This window comes from Myxocyprinus asiaticus, chromosome 30, assembly GCF_019703515.2.
Source record: "Myxocyprinus asiaticus isolate MX2 ecotype Aquarium Trade chromosome 30, UBuf_Myxa_2, whole genome shotgun sequence".
Lineage (NCBI taxonomy): Eukaryota > Metazoa > Chordata > Actinopteri > Cypriniformes > Catostomidae > Myxocyprinus > Myxocyprinus asiaticus.
The window spans coordinates 29,435,024-29,442,424 of record NC_059373.1 but is presented as its reverse complement, the minus strand read 5'-3'; positions in this window follow the sequence as shown (position 1 = coordinate 29,442,424).

The following is a 7,401-nucleotide window of genomic DNA, read 5'->3' as shown; positions in this document are numbered from 1 at the left end:
GAAGTGAGGTTTCAAACGCACACAATTGCTGATACATTTAGCATGTTAGCCAACCTCATTCCACCAGTTATATCTCAAATAATGCAGAGTTAAAGTCAGAAGTTAACATACACCTTTGCCAAATGCATTTAAACTTTTCACAATTCCTGACATTTAATCATAGAAAATATTCCCTGTCTTAGGTCAGTTAGGATCACTACTTTATTTTAAGAATGTGAAATGTCAGAATAATAGTAGAGAGAATAATTTTTTTCAGCTTTTATTTCTTTCATCACATTCTCAGTGGGTCAGAAGTTTACATACACTTTATTAGTATTTGGTAGAATTGCATTTAAATTGTTTAATTTGGGTCAAACATTTTGGGTAGCCTTCCACAAGCCTCTCACAATAAGCTGCTGGAATTTTGGCCCATTCCTCCAGACAGAACTGGTGTAACTAAGTCATGTTTTTAGGCCTCCTTGCTCACACACGTTTTTCAGTTCTGCCCACAAATTTTCTGTCGGATTGAGGTCAGGGTTTTGTGATAACTTGCTACTCCAATACCTTGTCTTTGTTGTCCTTAAGCCATTTGGCCACAACTTTGGAGGTATGCTTGCGGTCATCGTTCATTTGGAAGACCCATTTGCGACTGAGCTTTAACTTCCTGGCCGATGTCTTGAGATGTTGCTTCAATATATCCACATACTTTTCCTTCCTCATGATGCCATCTATTTTGTGAAGTGCACCAGTCCCTCCTGCAGCAAAGCACCCCCACAACATGATGCTACCACCCCCATGCTTCACAGTTGGGATGGTATTCTTCTGCTTGCAAGCCTCACCCTTTTTCCTCCAAACATAACAATGGTCATTATGGCCAAACAGTTAAATTTTTGTTTCATCAGACCAGAGGACCTTTCTCCAAAAAGTAAAATCTTTGTCCCTATGTGCATTTGCAAACTGTAGTCTGGCTTTTTCATGGCAGTTTTGGAGCAGTGGCTTTTTCCTTGCTGAGCAGCCTTTCAGGTTATGTTGATATAGGACTCGTTTTACTGTGGATATAGATACTTGTTTTCTCCAGCATCTTCACAAGGTCCTTTGCTGTTGTTCTGGGATTGATTTGCACTTTTCACAACAAACTACGTTCATCTCTAAGAGACAGAATGCATCTCCTTCCTGAGTGGTATGATGGCTGCGTGGTCCCATGGTGTTTATACCTGCATACTATTGTTTGTACAGATGAAGGTGGTCCCTTCAGGCCTTTGGAAATTGCTCCCAAGGATGAACCAGACTTGTGGTTGTCCTCATTTATTTTCTGAGGTCTTGGCTGATTTCTTTTGATTTTCCCATGATGTCAAGCAAAGAGGCACTGAGTTTGAAGGTAGGCCTTAACATACATCCACAGGTACACCTCCAATTCAGTACACCTCCTATCAGAAGCTAATTGGCTAATTGCCTAAAGGCTTGACATCATTTTCTGGAATTTTCCAAGCTGCTTAAAGGCACAGTTAACTTAGTGTATATAAACTTCTGACCCACTGGAATTGTGATATAGTCAATTAAAAGTGAAACAATCTGTCTGTAAACAATTGTTGGAAAAATTACTCATGTCATGCACAAAGTAGATGTCCTACACGACTTACCAAAACTATAGTTTGCTAATATTTAATGTTTAATATTTTGTACATACAAAAATGTGTATATATATATATATATATATATATATATATATATATTTTTTTTTTTTTTTTTTTTTTTTTTGGTGTGGCTTATTGTATCCTGTGAGGCGGTATTGTACAGTATCTACTCTTTGGGCTTGTTTATATTTCCACATCATTATTAATCTGTTGTAATTCATATTAGGGCTGGACGATATGGCTTCAGAATTTATGTCTTGATATTTTTCAGCAAATTGATGATATTCGATATATATATATCTCAATATTTGCTCTGAAATAGCATAAAAGTGTTTTGTTTTGTTTTTAATCAGAGGAACCATAATTTCATCTAAATATGTAGAATTAATATTTCAAAGGCATTAAAAATGTCTATTTAAAAATAATGAAGGCATGTTTTCCACAGTTTTTCACTAAATTAACACAAGAGAGAGTAAAATGAAATAATTTTCATTGATTTGTACATTTATACTTATATTTAACATACAATCATATATGGAAGCTTAATAAAAATATTATTTACCTTCATATATTTTTACTAAAACATTTTTCTTTGTGAAAGAAAAAGGTGTGCAAAAACTACTTCACTTATTTTTTGGAAACCAGGGGCCGATTGCACCAGCTCTACGTAAGTTACAACTTAGCCTAGTTGTGCCGTAAATGGCACTAAGTCACAATTTACACACAACTAAACATTTGAGCGGTGCACCATTAAACTTAGGTAGAACGTAACCCTACGTATAAACTAAATATTTATATAAGCCTCCGACCAGGGGGCAGTTGCATCAGCTGTGCGTAAGTTAAAACTTAGCCTAGTTGTGGTGTAAATGGGCACTAAGGGTACGTTTACACGACAACACTGTACTAAAAACTGAAAGGTTTTTCCTTTGCTTTTTTGAAAAGTTTCGCATACAGATGACAACGTTGTCAAAATGATCCCCGTTCACACAGATCCACGAAAATGACTAAAAACGCTGTATTATGCATGCCAGGCCAGTAGTTGGCGATGTCACATTGTAAAGAAACACTACGCGCCTGCGCACAAAAGCACTCTTCCACAGAGTGGTGAATAAAAACAATCAAGATCTACACTTTGCTGGAGAAGCGTCAATAAACTCAAAATCTTGAGCAGCAAAAACACAGTCCTGTAGTCCGCCTTTGTAGTTTTGAATGTCTCGCGTGTTGTTTTGAAGTACTCGCGCGCATGCCTATAGACTGAACACGTAATACGCGTGCGCATGACGTCATCGTTTTCACAAATTCTCATTTTTGTATGTTTACACGGAGACGATGACGGCATTGTTTTCAAAAACTTGCACTTTGAAACCCGTTTTCAAAAGTTTGCGTTTTCAGGCCCCAAAACGCCGTTGTCGTGTAAACGAACAGCCAAAACACATAAAAAGTTTTCCATTTTTAGTTGAAAACGTTGTCGAGTTAACGGCCCCTAAGTCACAATTTACACACTACTAAATATTTGAGCTTTGCACCATTAAACTTAGGTAGGACGTAACCCTAGTATAAACTAAATATTTACGGAAGCCTCCGACCAGGACTAACGGATGGAATAAAAAAGCAGACTCATTTAATGACATCAATGAGCTCATGTTTTGGCTGACAAGCATCAATCCTTTCGACCTATATGATGGTGTTGGCATTTACACTCGTTTACATTTACGAGAGAAAGAAAAAAACGTACTTTTAAACAGCTCTTCAGAATGAAATCGATCAAAAGATGCAGTTTTCCAAGATACGTCGCCCGGTGTCATGTTTCAACATATTCATATATATATATATGATATTAAAATGAATAAATGTCTATTTTTCCAGCCTGTTGTATTAGTATTTATTTATCACCCCTCGTTTATTTTAGATACAGTTCCTATATATTGTTATTTACACAGGGCAAATATACTATTTATTAAATCTAATTTTATTACGTATCGTATTTTAATGGGGATATAATTTATTACAGCTGACAGTTACGTGAGCAAACAAGGTTTGAACATCAACCGTAGCTAGATAAACTGAAATGCATGGCTTTTTAACACTTCTGTGTACAAATTTGAAGGCTGCTTATTGGATCAATACAGGTAAACGTCATATTATGCGACTACACATTACATTACGGAGAGTTTACGACCTACTAGTTAAGCCTTGCCTTAAGAACAGGTGGTGCAACCAAATTAAGCACTGACTTAATTACAAACTAACTAGTAGTTACTAAGCCTTTAGTGTGAACTTTACGTCCCAATTTACGTGAGACCTTACGCATAGCTGGTGCAACTCTACCCAGATGAATATTGCATTTTTTGTTAAATCACTGAGCCATGTGGCACAATAAATAAATAAAAAATAATAAAAATTAAAACAACTGTGATTTGTGATGTGACAGAAACAATCTTGTTCTTAAAGCAAAAGATGGAGGAGGAAATTACTTTTTCCAAAAAAATAAATAAATAAAAAAAAAAGGCTTTGATTCATCATTGTTGGAGGAGCAGACCATGAATGTGTCTAAATAAATGTAACAAGCGGATCTAATCAGAGTAAATGAAGCTTTTACATACTGTGCTTAAAATGGTCATTACTAAGTTCATTCTGCACAGCCATCACTCATCACTGGTTTATTATGCACCTCAAACTGCTCGGCATTCCACAGCGGAGATTAGTATCCTGTCTTCCAACAGAGTGAGACATCTACTTTGGCTGATCAAAACACTTAGAAAAAGGGAGAAAATATTTAATATTCTTGTACTTGTGTTGAGTAGTCTAGATGCAATCTTTGGAAAAGGTTCTTTCGGGTCTCTATTACATGAGGTCTACACAAGCCTAATTTAGACGAGATTACATTAATAAAGAAAATGGGAATACGCCCATGTATGCTGCACCACGGAGATGGACAAAAAGAACAGGCTTGAGATTTAGTTGTAGATGACAGCTCAGCCTCAGATACTGGGGAAGTTTGCAGAATGTCAAGTTTATTCCAAGTTCACTGGCATGGGTTTTATCAACCTGTTTTTCTAGCTTGGTAAAACGCATATCACACACATTTTCCAAGACAACATGACCATAGCAAATGCGGTTGTACAGCACCACCAAGTGGTTCTTGTGCATTTACAGGAAAACCCTTAAAATGTTGACCCACAGTGATTGCATCCCATTGCAATATAAAGATGAATGACCAGTCGCCAGATAAATAATTTCCACCACTCCAAGATCTCTTATTTCAATCTATCAGGGGATTTTCATACTAATTGTTTATCCCTCGGTTAAAAACTTTTTTGAATGACACTGGGTAAATTTCAAGTGTGAAAAGTCAATCAAAAATGGTAATTTCTCCTCTTACTTTACATAGATAGATAGATAGACAGACAGACAGACAGACAGATAGACAGACAGACAGACAGACTGACTGATTGATTGATTGATTGATTGATTGATTGATTGATTGATTGATTGATTCCCACCCTATCCTGGTTTGTATAGCCAATGTTTAAGGGATAGTTCACCCCAAAATGAAAATTCTCATCATTTACTCACCCTCATGCCATCCCAGATGTGTATGACTTTCTTCTGCAGAATACAAACAAAGATTTGTAGAAGAATATTTCAGCTCTGTTGGTCCACACAATGCAAGTGAATGGGTGCCAACATTTTGAAGCTCCAAAAAGCACATAAAAGCAATCCATATCCATCCAAGTAATCCATATGACTCGAGTGGATAAATCCATATCTTCAAAAGGGATATGATAGGTGTGTGTGAGAAACAGATAAATATTTAAGTCCTTTTTTTTACTATAAATATCCATGTTCACGTTCACATTTTTTAAATTTTTTTAATTTATTTAATTTTTTTTCATTTGCTTTCTTTGTGCATATCGCCACCTGGGCAGGGAAAATAATTTATAATAAAAAATTGCACCTATCATATCGCTTCTGAAGATATGGATTTAACCACTCTCTTATGGATTACTTTTATGCTGCCTTTATGTGCTTTTTGGAGCTTCAAAACTTTGGTACCTATTCACTTGCATTGTGAGGATGTTCAGAGCTGAACTATTATACTAAAATTCATTAGCGTCTTGTGATCACAGATATAGGCTGGCAGATCTTGCTCTTGAGCGCTATGGGGTTTTTTTTTCTTTTTCTTTTTTCCCACCATTATTCAACTCAACTCATTCTTCAAACAACAAACATGATGACACAATATGTGGTGTCCTTGCATTATTCCACCACAAGGCGACACTCATTGAACATAATGTTGATTCTAATATTTTAAATAAAAACGCATAACTTTGGAATTTTGACGTGTTCAAAATCTAAATCAAGAGCCAAAAGAGCCAAAGCTTTTTGACATACATAAAATTTTTCAGCATACAATAAATACAATGTCTTGTCACCTACCCTTGTCTTTTGATTGCCAAACTATTTTTATGTCTGGCTTGTCAGGACAAAGTTGTTTGAATTTGCAATAGAAATGACATGCTTTTACACACACGTTCATCTATAGCGCTAGCCATGTTCGCATTAATACTAACATTATGTTTGCTTTGGCTCTACGTTCATGGGCAGATTAATTTCTACCCCAATGTCTCAATGAGGGCTCGTTGCAGTACCATATTTGACCACAGATTTCCAGTGGAAAAATAAAGGGGCGCTGTGGAGTTCGGAAGGGCAGCAGATTCTCTGCCCCACATGCCTTAGTTCTATATCGAATAAAGTGTTACAGAAGTTTCAGCTAAATTACGACTTAAAAATAGAATAAAAACTTATTCAAGGCCTGCTTTTAAATACATATGTCAGCATTTTGAACACATTTACAGGTTAACAAATTACATTATGAGTAGTTTATAGTATGCATCTATGTTTTCAAATGGATGAATATTTAGGTGGGACTCTGCCCTACCTGCCCATATAGATGGGCCACACCTGCTAAAATCTATATTTTCATTTTTTTGGGGTGAACTATCTCTTTCACTTTCATCTTTTAAGGCATGTTTTCACATATAAATGATCAATCGGTCATTCCTGGGATTTGGTAATATTTCTACTTGAATGTTTTATTTATTTATTTATTTTTTACTACATTTTATTAATTTTATGAATGCTTGACAACATTAGGCACACATTAACCCTCCAACAAATCATATTTTTCCACCTCAGATATTAAAGCCCTTTTATTATTTCTTTCTTTTTCCTTTTTTGTTTTTTAATACCTTTTTTCTCAACTCCATCCCAGACAAAATCAAAGTGGCTTGAAAATGATTTTACACAACATTGGTTTTCAAATAAACATCTACCTAATGCTCATGTGTCCCTTAAACCAACTGAATGACTACAAATATAACAATTATAACAGTTTTCTCATTTTAATGTGATGAAGCTAGACAAATTGTGTGTCTATTGTTTTATTAAAAATCTTTTAAATTCATATTTTAACTAAAACCCCAACTTTTTTTTGTGCTAGCTCTTAACATGTCAAGCTGTGCTTAGCAAACAATACATTGATTTTTAAATGTGTTTCCATTACAATTATCAAATATTGTCACACTCGTCTCAATCCCATCTCAACTCTCCAATCACTAGGCTACTTACACCCACATATTTTTAACACCATGTTTTATTCAAGTATATATATATAATTTGTAATGTATAATTGTGGCAGGGCGGAGTGCGGGTCAAGCCCGAGCGGGATAAAGGCGACCATGTGTGCAGAATCACGGCCCGGCCACAATAATTTATTGACTATTCT